Source organism: Triturus cristatus, chromosome 8, assembly GCF_964204655.1.
Source record: "Triturus cristatus chromosome 8, aTriCri1.1, whole genome shotgun sequence".
Classification (NCBI taxonomy): Eukaryota; Metazoa; Chordata; class Amphibia; order Caudata; family Salamandridae; genus Triturus; species Triturus cristatus.
In genome coordinates, this window is record NC_140591.1 from 1,426,227,082 (window position 1) to 1,426,245,052 (window position 17,971).

At 48.9% G+C, this 17,971-nt stretch overlaps 1 protein-coding gene across 3 annotated transcripts in view; it reads right to left on the bottom strand.

Moving 5' to 3' along the window:
• LOC146805871 (large ribosomal subunit protein mL52-like) overlaps positions 1-17,971 on the bottom strand; it is a 99,976-nt gene that overhangs the window by 46,449 nt on the left and 35,556 nt on the right. Inside the window, exons 5-6 of one of the 3 annotated variants that reach the window (XR_014967930.1) lie at positions 14,671-14,722; positions 14,305-14,572 (exon numbers count right to left, since the gene is read on the bottom strand). The exons of the other annotated variants lie outside the window; for them this stretch is intronic. The gene's annotated coding sequence lies outside the window, so the exon portion shown is untranslated. The remainder of the gene's footprint in view (positions 1-14,304; positions 14,573-14,670; positions 14,723-17,971) is intronic. 3 annotated transcript variants of the gene reach the window in all.

Consider the following 17,971-nt stretch of genomic DNA (forward strand, 5'->3'; position numbering starts at 1 on the left):
GCAATGCCACTACTTCACACAGTGTGGCAGTTGTTAACTTCTCATGGGGAGGGGTAACTGGCCTCAAAAGGGTTGTGGTTAGTGCAGACCTCCCAGTAGAATGTTTGTTGGGCAATGACCTAGAGAGTTCTCTATGGTCAGAAGTGGAGTACAGGACACATGCAGAGATGTTAGGTATATCACCACATGTCCTTGCTGTGACCAGGTCACAGGCCAAAAAGTGCCTTACTGAACCACAGGTCTTGGATCCTGGAACAATGGACCAAGCACCTACCAAGAAGAAGAACAGGAGGGTTAAGGCTGTGCCTTCCCCCCTGCCTCCAAGTGATGATCAGCCTTCCCAGGAAGATGATCTAGAGAACCCTGAAGGAACTGTCCCTGAAGAGCTTGAACCTGATCAGGTTGAGTTTCTGGGGACAGGGGGACCTTCCAGGGCTGACTTGGGGCAGGCTCAGTTAACCTGTCCATCTCTTGAACCCCTCAGACAGCTGGCTGCTGCGGAGGCTGCTGGGAATGCTCAAGGTACCCATAAAGTGTATTGGGATGATGGGCTCCTTTATTCAGAGGCTAGAGACCCAAAACCTGGTGCAACCAGGAGGTTGGTTATACCTCTGCAATTTAGGGGCCTCCTTCTTACCTTGGCCCATGATATTCCTCTAGCAGGACACTTAGGCCAGAACAAGACCTGGGACAGGCTTGTCCCTCACTTTTACTGGCCTCACATGAATGAAGATACCAAGGAGTTTTGTCGCTCCTGTGTGACCTGCCAAGCCAGTGGCAAATCAGGTGGCACAACAAAGGCCCCCCTAATACCACTACCGGTGGTGGGGGTCCCCTTTGAAAGAGTGGGAATAGATATAGTGGTCCCATGGATCCTCCCACTGCATCTGGGCACAGATTTATACTGGTGGTAGTGGATCATGCCACCAGGTATCCAGAGGCAATTCCCCTTAGGACCACTACAGCTCCTGTTGTGGCCAGGGCCCTGCTGTGAGTATTCTCCAGAGTGGGGATTCCTAAGGAGGTGGTTTCTGACAGAGGTACCAACTTCATGTCAGGATACTTGACAGCTATGTGGAAGTAATGTGGTGTCAACTACAAGTTCACCACTCCTTATCACCCACAATGCAATGGGCTTGTTGAGAGATTCAACAAGACCCTAAAGGGTATGATCAAAGGATTACCTGAAAAGCTCAGGCGAAGATGGGACATCCTTCTACCCTGCCTTCTGTTTGCTTACAGAGAGGTCCCACAAAAAGGAGTTGGCTACAGCCCCTTTGAATTGTTGTTTGGGCACCCTGTAAGAGGCCCACTGTGTTTAGTGAAGGAAGGATGGGAGTTACCTCTCAAAAAGCCTAAACAAGACATAGTGGACTATGTACTTGGTCTCCGCTCCAGGATGGCTGAGTATATGGAGAAGGCATCCAAAAACCTTGAGGCAAGCCAGGCCTTACAGAAAGCTTGGCATGACCAAAAGGCTGTCTTGGTTGAGTTTCTGCCAGGACAGAAGGTATGGGTGTTGGAGCCAGTGGCCCCAGCAGCACTCCAAGACAAATGGTCTGGACCCCATACAGTCCTGAAAAAGAAGGGAGAGGTCACCTACTTGGTGGACTTAGGAACTCCCAGGAGTCCCCACAGGGTACTCCATGTTAACAGGTTAAAAGCATATGTTGACAGGGCAGACATGGGCTTGCTCATGGCTACAGATGAGGGACAGGAGGAAGAGAGTGACCCTCTCCCAGACTTGTTGTCTCAGAACCCTGAAGATGGTTCAGTTGAAGGAGTGACCCTTGGAGGCAACCTCACTGAGCATCAGCAGATTGAATGTAGACAGGTTCTACAATCATTTTAACATATGTTCTCACTGATACCTAGTCAAACTGACTGGTGTACCCATGTGGTGGACACTGGTGACAGTCTCCCTGTAAAGAACAAACTTTACAGACAACCTGACCACGTCAGGGACTGTATAAAGGCTGAGGTACACAAAATGCTGGAATTGGGTGTCATTGAACCCTCAGAGAGCACCTGGGCTAGCCCAGTGGTTCTGGTCCCCAAACCTCACACCAAAGATGGAAAGAGAGAGATGAGGTTCTGTGTGGATTACAGAGGACTCAATGCTGTCACTAGGACAGATGCACATACTATTCCAAGGGCAGATGAGCTCATAGATAAACTAGCTTCTGCTAAGTTTTTGAGCACATTTGATTTGACAGCTGGCTATTGGCAAATCAGATTAGCTGAGGAGTCTAAGGCCAAAACAGCATTCTCAACCCCAGGTGGGCATTATCAATTTTTGGTGATGCCCTTTGGTCTGAAGAATGCACCTGCCACCTTCCAAAGGTTGGTGAATCAAGTCCTTACTGGGTTGGATGACTTTTGTGCAGCATATCTTGATGACATTGCTGTCTTTAGCTCCACCTGGGAGGATCACCTGATCCACCTGAAGAAGGTACTTGAGGCTCTGCAAAAGGCAGGCCTCACTATCAAGGCTACTAAGTGCCAGATAGGGCAGAGTAAGGTTGTGTATTTGGGCCACCTTGTAGGTGGAGGCCAAGTTCAACCTCTGGAGAGTAAGATACAATCCATCAAGGACTGGTCCCCTCCAACCACCCAGACTCAAGTTCGAGCTTTCTTGGGCTTGACTGGGTACTACAGGAAGTTTGTTAAGAACTATGGGTCCATTGTGACTCCTCTTAATGATCTGACATCCAAGAAGATGCCCAAAAAGGTTCAGTGGACAGTAAGCTGTCAAAAGGCATTTGATGACCTGAAGAAGGCCATGTGCTCTGCACCTATCCTGAAAAGTCCTGACTACTCCAAAGAGTTTATTGTCCAAACACATGCTTCTGAGTTGGGTGTGGGAGCTGTGCTGTCACAACTTAATGTAGATGGTCAAGACCAACCCATTGCTTTTATTAGCAGAAGGTTGACCCCCAGAGAGAAGAATTGGTCAGCTATTGAGAGGGAGGCCTTTGCTGTGGTGTGGGCCCTGAAGAAGCTGAGGCAATACTTGTTTGGCACTCACTTCAAGATTCAGACCGACCATAAGCCCCTCTTGTGGCTAAATCAGATGAAGGGTGAAAACCCCAAACTGTTTAGGTGGTCCATTTCCCTACAGGGGATGGACTTTACAGTGGAGCACCGGCCAGGTACAGACCATGGGAATGCAGATGGTCTCTCCAGGTACTTCCACTTAGGACATGAAGACGAGACTGGTCAAGGCTAGTTTAATGTCCCTGCGTTTGGGGGGGGGGGTTGTGTAGGAGAGTAGGGTCTGCTATCCTATGGTCACCCCAAATGTTTGCTTTTTGCTTCACTGGTTTTTGACATATTGAGGCTGTGGGCCTGCTAATCAGACCCCCAGCCTGCTGTTCTCTCTAACTAAATTGACACTATGCACCCTAGGTGCATAACCAATTAGAATTGGATCACCTTGTGAGCCCCTGTACCAGTGTACACTAGGTACCCAGGGCATTGGTGTATCTAAGGCCTACCAGGGGCTGAAGCATGTATTGTGCCACCCCTGGCCTGGCCTAACAAATTTGACACAACTGGTTGATCACTCAGCTGGGGTAAGTTGGTGTAACCACATCTTACTTAGGTGTAGTATACCTATACCTAACCTTAAATGGGACACATGTTAACCTATAAGTCACTCCTATGGCAGGCCTTGACAATCCTGAAGGCAGAGTGCTTGGTTCCATGTGAGATGGTGCTCTGGCATGAGCTGGGCCTGTCTGCAGTGGTCGGAACAACTTCCTTCTACCGTTTCCAGATATCGTCATACCATATACTCTTAAGTGCATTATGAACCTCGCGGTTAAATGCTATCTTTGGTTTGGCTTTATCAAAACATGTCGAGTAAGGTGTCATACGAATTGGAATACTAACCCCTCGCCAATTCTGGCGACGGGGGTTAGCATTCCACCCTTCTAGAGGGACACGACATGTACAGTACCTGAAACCCGGGTAAAATCAGACATAGCCTCAGCTCCACAAAATGGATGCTGCCACCACAGACACAAGTCTGCCCTCCTGCTGCTGGGAGTCCTTCCAGCTTGGGAGGTGTGGACAAAGGGTTTCCTGCCAGGGGAGGTGCGTGCACCACCCCAGACAGGATTTTGTGTATTGGTCAGGTAGGGCTTGAAAGGAATCAGACATGCCTGAGGCTCACAAGGAGCCTCGGTGCATATGCCAGTTCAAACCGGTCCTGGGGCACACCAGCCCCGGACCTGGGGCGAGCTGGACAAAGGATTGGGGGTGTAACCACCCCCCTTCCTGGTCCCACCCTTAGGGAGGGACCTAGCAGGTAGTCCGGCCCCTAGAATCCGCTTAAAGGTAGGAGCTGTGTCCTAAGACTTCAGACATCCTGGAATCAACTTAACCACAAGAAGAAGACGGGAACTTCGACGCTCTGCTGCACAGAGGACAGAAGGAAATCTCCCCTATGGTCAGGGAGTGACCATCTTGCTAACGCAAGCACCAACCAGCTATTCGACGTCTGCTTTGCCGCCGCCTCCCGCCGGAGCCCGAGCCCAGAGCCCGACAAGACCTGGACCTCCAGACCTCTCACAGCCCGATCCACAGTCCCTGCAAAGAAGGAACCCGTGGAGGCACCGAGACACGTGGAGCCAGCCATCTTGGAAGACCGACGACAAGCTGCAAGCGCGACAACAGAGGCTCCCTCCAAGTTGTGCTTTGGGTCCTGAGAAGCCCAACACCCGAGCAGCATCTGCACCGAAGGTGAGCCCTCCAGCATCTCCACGATCTGCGTGGGGCCCCTCTGCATTTTGCAACTCGACGCGCCTGCCCGGTCCCTGGCCCGTTGGCTAGTGGCCATTTTGGCGACCTAATTTGAAATCAACGACGCTGGTCTGGTTGCTCCAGACTGGCCCCAGCTGCTCTCCAAAAGAGCAGCCCCTCTGACCTTGCTGGTCAGAACAATCAGCTTTCTTGAATTTCCACGACTCCTGCCTTTGCCAAGGCTTGTTTGCTTCTTTCGAGTCGCCGACACCGCCGACAGCGAGAGCCTGCGTGGGACAGCTCGTGACTCGACTCCTGGATGTCGTCGACCTTCAGGGACCACGTGGCTGCAGAGACAAGCTACACCTAACCACCTGTTTGCACCCGACATCGCCTGGTACCTACCTGGTGCCACGCCGGTCACTGGCTAGTGACTGTGAACACTGTCCCCTCTGCTTTCAGGTCTTCTACAACTCCGATCCACCCTTGGATCCAACGCAGCTCTTCTGGACCGACCGCCTGCAGCATCTTTGTCATCAGGCTCCATTGAATCGATAGAAGAAACCCGACGCACTTCGAGACCTATGCACCCGCTTCCTGTGGGTGAGGTAAAGCTGGCACTCCGGTGCCCAAGTGTAGACAAACATCTCTAGTGTCTGTGTTTTGAATCTTAAGATCGTAGTCCATCCAGAAGACCCTTTCTGCAGTAACTTTTAAACTTTTACGCACCCATTGAAAACCTATGGGAGCCCGCGTGTAACTTTCCTCACTGCACACGCGACCCGTGGACCTCCTGGTCACTAACTAAAGTTAGCTCCTTGTAGGCCCAGCGATTCTAGAGGCCCTAGGCCTTTTCACTTTCCTGTTCGTGGTACTTATACCACTATTTTAGTATATGGTTTGAGTGGCCACCAGGGCCCATCCATATAAAGTGCAACTTCTGTATATTATAACATTGTCTTGTTTAACGATTTGTGCTCCTGTGCTCATAAAGAGTCTAGGGGATACTTTGAGTAATAAATACATATATATTTTGAATATATATCTGTGTGGTGTCCTTTCATTGGTATAAAGGGGGGTTACATATGGTAAAACTGCCTGCTTAACACGCTTTAACGAGTTTAGCCTCAAAGACTGCTTAGCCTACGCTACCACTAGGGCAGCTAGTCCGAAAAGGTTGACTTACAATCACACCATAAGGGTTGCTTGGCATGGTACAAGGTGGTCACTTTAACTAGTGGACATCATATACCAGGCCAACTTCTCACATTGGTGAGCAGCGGTTGGATTTGAGCTTGCTGTGTTTTACCTCTGTAATCTCTTTGATACCAATTGAAAGATCATACAGGTACCTTTAGGTACATATAAAACAAGATTAGATATACTTACGTTCTACTGAACTTAGTTGTTGTAGAGCAAAGGGAGTAGAACACCCTGACTACAACTACTAGATAGGTTTAGTAGGAAAACCCAAGTGTAGGTAGATTGCAACACATCCACCCACACTTAAGAGCAATGGAGGGGTCAGAGGGGTCCAAGGTACCCATCTCTGTCGAGAGTGACCCCCAGAGGGCACCAACTCTCTTTGCTACCCTAAATCAAAATGAGCTCAGGCAGTTGGCAAATATCAGGGGCCTTAAACAGCCCAAGAACCCTACTTCTGCTGAGCTCAGAGAACTCTTACAGGCTGATGAAGATCAGAGAGCTCTCAAGAAAGCCTCCCAGTTAGGCCCCTTAGGGACTGGAACAGGAGGCCCCCCTTCTGAAGATGCTACTGAGGTACCCCTTTCCAATAGTCACCCCTTAGATGAGAATCATACTACAGAGGATGAAAGTGATAAGGGTACTGATACAGAAGGTAGTGGGGATGAAGGGAGAACTAGCCCAGTGCCAAGTGTTATACGTGGCCCAGCTAACTTAAGGCTACTGGGGACTGACAATGGGATCATCCCATTGGATCTCCCTAGTGGGCTTAACCAGGGGTTTGGGAGGCAAAGGAATCACTCAGGTGACTCTAATGCTTCTCATGCCTCTAGAGGCTCACACGGTCGCTCCAGAAGGGGGATGACCAGCCCTCAGAGGAGGGAGCATGAGGCCAGAATGAAGGAAGCTCAGCTGAGAATCAGGAGACAGGAGCTAGAAGTAGCTCTGATGGAAGAGAAACTGAGTAAGGCTAGGCAACCTAGAGAGAGTGGGTCTATACCCACTGGTGGCAGCATTGTCCCCAAGGACAAAGATAGGGTCTTTGACAATAGGAACCTGTCCAAGGTTGTGCCCCCCCTACAAAAGTGGGGATGACATCCACAAATGGATGACTGCTCTTGAGAGAGCCTGCAAAGTACAGCAGGTTCCTGAAGACCAGTGGGCAGCAAGCTTATGGCTCTCCTTTGAAGGAAGAGGCAGAGATAAGACTCCTCGCTGTAGGGAGGAGGATGTCAGAAACTACAGAGCCCTGAAGAGTGTCCTAGTTGATGGGTTAGGCTTAACCACTGAACAGTACAGGTTAATGTTCAGAGACACCCAGAAGACACAGACTCAGGACTGGTCTGAATACATTGAATGTGCCACTAAGGCTTTGGAGGGTTGGTTGCTGGGAAGTAAGGTATCTGATTATACAGGATTGTACAATTTGATGATGAGAGAACAGATTTTAAATAACTGTCAGAACCAGCAACTGCGTCAACACTTGGTTGACTCAGATCTGACCTCTCCCCAAGAATTGGGAAAGAAGGCAGACAAATGGGTCAGAACCAGGGTAAAGCAAAAGAACCAGAACCAGGGCCAAGGGGGTGATCAGAAGAAAACAGACCAAAAGGGTGGAGATCAAAAATCTAAAGACCAGAAGTCTTCAACAGGGCCCCAATCTAGTACTAACGAGGGTGGGTCCCAGCCTAAAGGGAAGAAGAAAGAAGGTCCAAAGAAACCCTGGTGCAAATCTTGCAAGAATACAACTCACTGGACTAGTGATTGTAAGAAGGGTGGAGCCCCCAACACTGTTGCCCCTAAGGCACCTGCTCCCAGTACTACTGTTAGCAGTGGTACTCCCCAGACAAAGGGTGTAGTGGGAATCACTATGGGAACTGAAGGAGATTCTGACTTAGACAGAACCCTGACACAGGCAGTCTTGATCTGTGATGGGGACATGGAATTGTCCCTGACTGTGAGCCCCAGTAACCTGGGCAAGTACAGACAGACTCCTTAATAAATGAAAAAGTGGCTCAAGCCTACAGGGACACATGTGCCAGTGTCACTATGGTGACACCAGGCTTTGTGGACCCTGGACAGTACATACCAGGTGAGAATTACCTGGTGACCAATGCCAGCAATGCCACTACTTCACACAGTGTGGCAGTTGTTAACTTCTCATGGGGAGGGGTAACTGGCCTCAAAAGGGTTGTGGTTAGTGCAGACCTCCCAGTAGAATGTTTGTTGGGCAATGACCTAGAGAGTTCTCTATGGTCAGAAGTGGAGTACAGGACACATGCAGAGATGTTAGGTATATCACCACATGTCCTTGCTGTGACCAGGTCACAGGCCAAAAAGTGCCTTACTGAACCACAGGTCTTGGATCCTGGAACAATGGACCAAGCACCTACCAAGAAGAAGAACAGGAGGGTTAAGGCTGTGCCTTCCCCCCTGCCTCCAAGTGATGATCAGCCTTCCCAGGAAGATGATCTAGAGAACCCTGAAGGAACTGTCCCTGAAGAGCTTGAACCTGATCAGGTTGAGTTTCTGGGGACAGGGGGACCTTCCAGGGCTGACTTGGGGCAGGCTCAGTTAACCTGTCCATCTCTTGAACCCCTCAGACAGCTGGCTGCTGCGGAGGCTGCTGGGAATGCTCAAGGTACCCATAAAGTGTATTGGGATGATGGGCTCCTTTATTCAGAGGCTAGAGACCCAAAACCTGGTGCAACCAGGAGGTTGGTTATACCTCTGCAATTTAGGGGCCTCCTTCTTACCTTGGCCCATGATATTCCTCTAGCAGGACACTTAGGCCAGAACAAGACCTGGGACAGGCTTGTCCCTCACTTTTACTGGCCTCACATGAATGAAGATACCAAGGAGTTTTGTCGCTCCTGTGTGACCTGCCAAGCCAGTGGCAAATCAGGTGGCACAACAAAGGCCCCCCTAATACCACTACCGGTGGTGGGGGTCCCCTTTGAAAGAGTGGGAATAGATATAGTGGTCCCATGGATCCTCCCACTGCATCTGGGCACAGATTTATACTGGTGGTAGTGGATCATGCCACCAGGTATCCAGAGGCAATTCCCCTTAGGACCACTACAGCTCCTGTTGTGGCCAGGGCCCTGCTGTGAGTATTCTCCAGAGTGGGGATTCCTAAGGAGGTGGTTTCTGACAGAGGTACCAACTTCATGTCAGGATACTTGACAGCTATGTGGAAGTAATGTGGTGTCAACTACACGTTCACCACTCCTTATCACCCACAATGCAATGGGCTTGTTGAGAGATTCAACAAGACCCTAAAGGGTATGATCAAAGGATTACCTGAAAAGCTCAGGCGAAGATGGGACATCCTTCTACCCTGCCTTCTGTTTGCTTACAGAGAGGTCCCACAAAAAGGAGTTGGCTACAGCCCCTTTGAATTGTTGTTTGGGCACCCTGTAAGAGGCCCACTGTGTTTAGTGAAGGAAGGATGGGAGTTACCTCTCAAAAAGCCTAAACAAGACATAGTGGACTATGTACTTGGTCTCCGCTCCAGGATGGCTGAGTATATGGAGAAGGCATCCAAAAACCTTGAGGCAAGCCAGGCCTTACAGAAAGCTTGGCATGACCAAAAGGCTGTCTTGGTTGAGTTTCTGCCAGGACAGAAGGTATGGGTGTTGGAGCCAGTGGCCCCAGCAGCACTCCAAGACAAATGGTCTGGACCCCATACAGTCCTGAAAAAGAAGGGAGAGGTCACCTACTTGGTGGACTTAGGAACTCCCAGGAGTCCCCACAGGGTACTCCATGTTAACAGGTTAAAAGCATATGTTGACAGGGCAGACATGGGCTTGCTCATGGCTACAGATGAGGGACAGGAGGAAGAGAGTGACCCTCTCCCAGACTTGTTGTCTCAGAACCCTGAAGATGGTTCAGTTGAAGGAGTGACCCTTGGAGGCAACCTCACTGAGCATCAGCAGATTGAATGTAGACAGGTTCTACAATCATTTTAACATATGTTCTCACTGATACCTAGTCAAACTGACTGGTGTACCCATGTGGTGGACACTGGTGACAGTCTCCCTGTAAAGAACAAACTTTACAGACAACCTGACCACGTCAGGGACTGTATAAAGGCTGAGGTACACAAAATGCTGGAATTGGGTGTCATTGAACCCTCAGAGAGCACCTGGGCTAGCCCAGTGGTTCTGGTCCCCAAACCTCACACCAAAGATGGAAAGAGAGAGATGAGGTTCTGTGTGGATTACAGAGGACTCAATGCTGTCACTAGGACAGATGCACATACTATTCCAAGGGCAGATGAGCTCATAGATAAACTAGCTTCTGCTAAGTTTTTGAGCACATTTGATTTGACAGCTGGCTATTGGCAAATCAGATTAGCTGAGGAGTCTAAGGCCAAAACAGCATTCTCAACCCCAGGTGGGCATTATCAATTTTTGGTGATGCCCTTTGGTCTGAAGAATGCACCTGCCACCTTCCAAAGGTTGGTGAATCAAGTCCTTACTGGGTTGGATGACTTTTGTGCAGCATATCTTGATGACATTGCTGTCTTTAGCTCCACCTGGGAGGATCACCTGATCCACCTGAAGAAGGTACTTGAGGCTCTGCAAAAGGCAGGCCTCACTATCAAGGCTACTAAGTGCCAGATAGGGCAGAGTAAGGTTGTGTATTTGGGCCACCTTGTAGGTGGAGGCCAAGTTCAACCTCTGGAGAGTAAGATACAATCCATCAAGGACTGGTCCCCTCCAACCACCCAGACTCAAGTTCGAGCTTTCTTGGGCTTGACTGGGTACTACAGGAAGTTTGTTAAGAACTATGGATCCATTGTGACTCCTCTTAATGATCTGACATCCAAGAAGATGCCCAAAAAGGTTCAGTGGACAGTAAGCTGTCAAAAGGCATTTGATGACCTGAAGAAGGCCATGTGCTCTGCACCTATCCTGAAAAGTCCTGACTACTCCAAAGAGTTTATTGTCCAAACACATGCTTCTGAGTTGGGTGTGGGAGCTGTGCTGTCACAACTTAATGTAGATGGTCAAGACCAACCCATTGCTTTTATTAGCAGAAGGTTGACCCCCAGAGAGAAGAATTGGTCAGCTATTGAGAGGGAGGCCTTTGCTGTGGTGTGGGCCCTGAAGAAGCTGAGGCAATACTTGTTTGGCACTCACTTCAAGATTCAGACCGACCATAAGCCCCTCTTGTGGCTAAATCAGATGAAGGGTGAAAACCCCAAACTGTTTAGGTGGTCCATTTCCCTACAGGGGATGGACTTTACAGTGGAGCACCGGCCAGGTACAGACCATGGGAATGCAGATGGTCTCTCCAGGTACTTCCACTTAGGACATGAAGACGAGACTGGTCAAGGCTAGTTTAATGTCCCTGCGTTTGGGGGGGGGGGGTTGTGTAGGAGAGTAGGGTCTGCTATCCTATGGTCACCCCAAATGTTTGCTTTTTGCTTCACTGGTTTTTGACATATTGAGGCTGTGGGCCTGCTAATCAGACCCCCAGCCTGCTGTTCTCTCTAACTAAATTGACACTATGCACCCTAGGTGCATAACCAATTAGAATTGGATCACCTTGTGAGCCCCTGTACCAGTGTACACTAGGTACCCAGGGCATTGGTGTATCTAAGGCCTACCAGGGGCTGAAGCATGTATTGTGCCACCCCTGGCCTGGCCTAACAAATTTGACACAACTGGTTGATCACTCAGCTGGGGTAAGTTGGTGTAACCACATCTTACTTAGGTGTAGTATACCTATACCTAACCTTAAATGGGACACATGTTAACCTATAAGTCACTCCTATGGCAGGCCTTGACAATCCTGAAGGCAGAGTGCTTGGTTCCATGTGAGATGGTGCTCTGGCATGAGCTGGGCCTGTCTGCAGTGGTCGGAACAACTTCCTTCTACCGTTTCCAGATATCGTCATACCATATACTCTTAAGTGCATTATGAACCTCGCGGTTAAATGCTATCTTTGGTTTGGCTTTATCAAAACATGTCGAGTAAGGTGTCATACGAATTGGAATACTAACCCCTCGCCAATTCTGGCGACGGGGGTTAGCATTCCACCCTTCTAGAGGGACACGACATGTACAGTACCTGAAACCCGGGTAAAATCAGACATAGCCTCAGCTCCACAAAATGGATGCTGCCACCACAGACACAAGTCTGCCCTCCTGCTGCTGGGAGTCCTTCCAGCTTGGGAGGTGTGGACAAAGGGTTTCCTGCCAGGGGAGGTGCGTGCACCACCCCAGACAGTATTTTGTGTATTGGTCAGGTAGGGCTTGAAAGGAATCAGACATGCCTGAGGCTCACAAGGAGCCTCGGTGCATATGCCAGTTCAAACCGGTCCTGGGGCACACCAGCCCCGGACCTGGGGCGAGCTGGACAAAGGATTGGGGGTGTAACCACCCCCCTTCCTGGTCCCACCCTTAGGGAGGGACCTAGCAGGTAGTCCGGCCCCTAGAATCCGCTTAAAGGTAGGAGCTGTGTCCTAAGACTTCAGACATCCTGGAATCAACTTAACCACAAGAAGAAGACGGGAACTTCGACGCTCTGCTGCACAGAGGACAGAAGGAAATCTCCCCTATGGTCAGGGAGTGACCATCTTGCTAAGGCAAGCACCAACCAGCTATTCGACGTCTGCTTTGCCGCCGCCTCCCGCCGGAGCCCGAGCCCAGAGCCCGACAAGACCTGGACCTCCAGACCTCTCACAGCCCGATCCACAGTCCCTGCAAAGAAGGAACCCGTGGAGGCAGCGAGACACGTGGAGCCAGCCATCTTGGAAGACCGACGACAAGCTGCAAGCGCGACAACAGAGGCTCCCTCCAAGTTGTGCTTTGGGTCCTGAGAAGCCCGACAACCGAGCAACATCTGCACCGAAGGTGAGCCCTCCAGCATCTCCACGATCTGCGTGGGGCCCCTCTGCATTTTGCAACTCGACGCGCCTGCCCGGTCCCTGGCCCGTTGGCTAGTGGCCATTTTGGCGACCTAATTTGAAATCAACGACGCTGGTCTGGCTGCTCCAGACTGGCCCCAGCTGCTCTCCAAAAGAGCAGCCCCTCTGACCTTGCTGGGCAGAACAATCAGCTTTCTTGAATTTCCACGACTCCTGCCTTTGCCAAGGCTTGTTTGCTTCTTTCGAGTCGCCGACAGCGAGAGCCTGCGTGGGACAGCTCGTGACTCGACTCCTGGACGTCGTCGACCTTCAGGGACCACGTGGCTGCAGAGACAAGCTACACCTAACCACCTGTTTGCACCAGACATCGCCTGGTACCTACCTGGTGCCACGCCGGTCACTGGCTAGTGACTGTGAACACTGTCCCCTCTGCTTTCAGGTCTTCTACAACTCCGATCCACCCTTGGATCCAACGCAGCTCTTCTGGACCGACCGCCTGCAGCATCTTTGTCATCAGGCTCCATTGAATCGATAGAAGAAACCCGACGCACTTCGAGACCTATGCACCCGCTTCCTGTGGGTGAGGTAAAGCTGGCACTCCGGTGCCCAAGTGTAGAGAAACATCTCTAGTGTCTGTGTTTTGAATCTTAAGATCGTAGTCCATCCAGAAGACCCTTTCTGCAGTAACTTTTAAACTTTTACGCACCCATTGAAAACCTATGGGAGCCCGCGTGTAACTTTCCTCACTGCACACGCGACCCGTGGACCTCCTGGTCACTAACTAAAGTTAGCTCCTTGTAGGCCCAGCGATTCTAGAGGCCCTAGGCCTTTTCACTTTCCTGTTCGTGGTACTTATACCACTATTTTAGTATATGGTTTGAGTGGCCACTAGGGCCCACCCATATAAAGTGCAACTTCTGTATATTATAACATTGTCTTGTTTAACGATTTGTGCTCCTGTGCTCATAAAGAGTCTAGGGGATACTTTGAGTAATAAATACATATATATTTTGAATATATATCTGTGTGGTGTCCTTTCATTGGTATAAAGGGGGGTTACATATGGTAAAACAGCCTGCTTAACACGATTTAACGAGTTTAGCCTCAAAGACTGCTTAGCCTACGCTACCACTAGGGCAGCTAGTCCGAAAAGGTTGACTTACAACCACACCATAAGGGTTGCTTGGCATGGTACAAGGTGGTCACTTTAACTAGTGGACATCATATACCAGGCCAACTTCTCACAATGATGCATTAGGGTTATCCTAGGATTGCTCATAGGAGCATTTTTGACTCCAAGACGTTGTCCTTTAATATTAAGATCGGTTTTCAATCAAAACAGTCATTTTGAACAATGTGGTACCTTCTACACCCCCAACATGGGACTACTCTTGCAAATTATTGACCACGCTTCTGTGACCAGACTGAAGCTTTCTTTACAACTAAATTGCATTATAAGATATGGTACAAGATACCTCGGCATCGTACTCGACTCCTCTCTCTCCATGACCCGACAGGTCAACACCGTCGCCTGCAGCTGCTTCAACACCCTTTGCGTCCTCTGAAAGACTTTCGAATGGATCCCCCACGAATCAAGGAAGACAGTCACCCATGCATTCATAACCAGCAGACTGGACTACGGAAACTCCCTCTATGCCGCAATCAACAAGTCGTTGCTCCGCAAACTCAAGACCATACAGAATACCGCAGCCAGACTTGTCCTGCGGAACCTCCACTGGCTCCCTGTTGAGAAGAGAGAATCTTTCAATATACCCCCACCTACAAATGCCTACACAACACCGGACCCAAATATCTCATCAATAGAATATCCTTCTACGTACCCAAGAGGAATCTCCGATCCGCCGACCTCTCCCTTGCCGAACCCCCGCGAATCTGCAGAGAACAAATGAGTGGAAGAACCTTTGCCTACATCGCGACCAAGACCTGGAACAAGCTTCCGATCAACATCAGTCGCAACCCCACCCTGCCCATCTTCAGAAAGACCCTCAAGACCTGGCTCTACGACTAACCAGAGTTGTTTCCACCACCCCCACCGCCTTGAGACCCCCAAGGGTGAGTAGCACACTTAAAACCCCCTGATTGACTGATATGGTATCTCGCTTTGTCCCCTTTGGTTACTACACATTATTTAAAGTCCTCTACCTCCTAAATTTAAAACCCATACTTTAGAATGGGTAGAAAGCCCGTTACAAAAATACCCACTGGCCACTAGTACATTGTGATCTCTGCACCTCTCGGCCACTAGCTCATCCGACTCCCTGAAAAAGGCTGTCACTATACCTTTGCTAAAATGTGAAGGCTAAGGCTCTCCCTGGACCCCAGCACCCCAGATAACTATCAGCCAATTGATCCCCTGCCTGCAAATGTCTGGATACAGTAGTATGTGGTCAGCTATAGCAACAGCTCAATTCGTATCAACCCATCGTTAGTCACCAAGCAGTATTCTACATTGCGAATCACAGTGGACGACAACTATATAGTTGACTACGGTAATCTGACAATGCTCAACTTTTTGATCTTTTTTACAGCTTTCAATAGTGTCAAGTTTAGAAAGGCAGAATGGAAAGAACAGAGAGAGATGAGCATTCATGGAAAGTGGTTTCTTTTTTCTCTTATTCAACTGCCTCCATACTGCTTAAAATGGGCCGGTACTAAGCCTCACCATGACCGGTGAATGACTGTCACTCAGGGATCTCACATAACTAACTTCTATTTGGTGTCTTCTTTCCACCACTGAAATTCAAGGACTTATCCATCGGAGTTATCCCCTTGGCTTGCACATTTTGGCAGGCTCGTATGGGTCCTCGGATTCGTTCTTAGCTGTTAATCCCAAGTAGACAAAATTGTGAGAGGTACTTTTTCCTCGTTGTCTCACTTAGTCCTCAATTTACCTCGAAACATGAGAGCTGTGACAGTCTGCACAGGTGTGAACTCATGATCTGACAATGCAAGGTCCCTGTATGTGGTTGCCAACAGGAAATCTCTAAATATGAAAAATGCCAACATTCTGGAGTTATACTAATAACTGCTCTGCGGAAGTGCCAACCGATTTGTCCCAGGCTTGAAAATTGGCAGAGAATATGAGGCTTGCTCTGCTACTTTTCTGTCTGATCATAATGGCAGTTTGATCTCTAATCTTGGAGTGCAGTTTGGAATAATCTCCCAAAATCAATCGCATTGGAACCATGTTACAAAAGTATTAAAGTACTGTAAAAACCATTCTCTTCAGCTAAACGTCCAGTCCACTTTGCCTGTATTGTTAGAGTTGCAACAAGTTCGTGGCAGGCAAAATTTTGTTCTAGTTCTGATTTATTTTTAACTTTAAATGGATAAAAGCAGAATCGTAATTTGGCCCGGTGTGCTGGTCACCACTGTACATCTCTTATGGACAGAATAAACTCGACCAGGACATTTAAACAATTGAATGCGCCCCTTTTGAGATGTCCTGTTGAGCTGGAGTCTATACTATCCAAGCCCAATGCTACAAACAGACGCGCACACACAGAAGCCCATCTACTGCTAGTACATTAGGAGTTTCCTGCCCTCTCGGTCAAGTAGGATGCAGACTAGTAGGCAGCGTGGCATAAACATTACCTGTTCACAGGGCTGCTACACTTCTAGTGCCACAGTAGTCACACATATTGCCAGTTCCTGCAGAAATGAAAGGAACGAATGTGCATTCAGCCCAACTCCCTATTAATCTGAGCAGAACAGACGCGCACTGGTTCGAAAGTAAAAGAACCATGCACTGCTGCACGGCTCTTCGCATTAGAATGCTTTAATGACCTCACCTCTGCTTGGCAAGAGTAGCCAGACTAGTTGCTTAAAGACTCTCATAATATTTTAGGGTTGTTTCATTAGATGCATGTAGGGTCAAACAAGTAATTTGCAAGGCAGATACACCTTTGTCAAAGTATGATTTACAATTGCCAGTATTTGCACCATAGGGGCGATAATCCCAATGCCTGCAGCATATATGGCGAAGAAGGACTGTCTTCCCCTTTAAATTGTTTATTACTCCATTAGGTATGTAAATGAATTGGTTCATGCAGGACCCCCCACCTCCCCTGTTTTGTAAACTTACTTCTGACTACCTGTTGTTTTTTCTTCACAGCCTGCATCTCTGGCATTGAACACCAGAGCCCGCTTAGGTTCATTCTGCTTGTTGTGCACAGTTATAGAAGATTTGGGCATGAGCGAAGTCACAGGGGGCATTTCACAGACTGACGGCTAGGTCTCAGATTCCGATTATACTAAAATGGCTCAGTAAAAGAAAGAGCATAACACACAGATCCATGGACACCCTACCACATACGTTTTGGAATTGCAATGGGACTTCACAGCTACTATCCTTGCTTTGGGAGAGAGCACTGGCACATGTTGGCAGTGTTGCTTTAATGTTTAGGAGACAGTGGCTACACCTCTAATCTGGGCTGCAACTTCTAATAGTACAACCCCTGTATTGTTGAAAGCTTCAGCCCAAACAGCCAATGATTGAATTGCTATCATGTCTTAATTCCCCTTTTATTCCATGCAGCAGGCAGTAGGCAGAGATGGTGCCCTTCAATCTCCTCCTCTCCTTTGCCTGAAAGTTTACCCAGCATTCCCAAGTCCTATCTGTATTTCAAAAATGTCCTGTAGTTTACAGAAAAATAATATGCACTGGTATAAACATAATAAAATGGATAAGAGTTACGGGATTATACCCTTACAATGCGGAACAAAGACTGTTGTGTTAGTGCCCTGCTAAGAATCCACCTCGACCAGGTAATTTATTCCACTAACAGATGCAGAGTGTGTGAAAGTGCCATCTTTCTTGCATGGTATGCCCCCACTTTTTGCTGAATTGCTGAATGTACTTTGACTGAGTGTGCCCTGGACTCTTGTCAATCAGGTGCCCAGGGCCTATGCTCCTTCCCTAAAAACCTAAAACCCAAATTGGCAAACCCTGGCCACATGTCCGCCCCTGGTAAATGGTACTCTAGGTACCCAGGGCCTTGTGACCGGGGAAGGTCTCTAAGGGCTGAAGCACTCATTGTGCCACCCTTAGAGGCCCTGTAAATGTAAATGTAAATGTTGTAGACTTGTAAAGCGCACAGCTGCCCCAGCAACGGGGCGTCC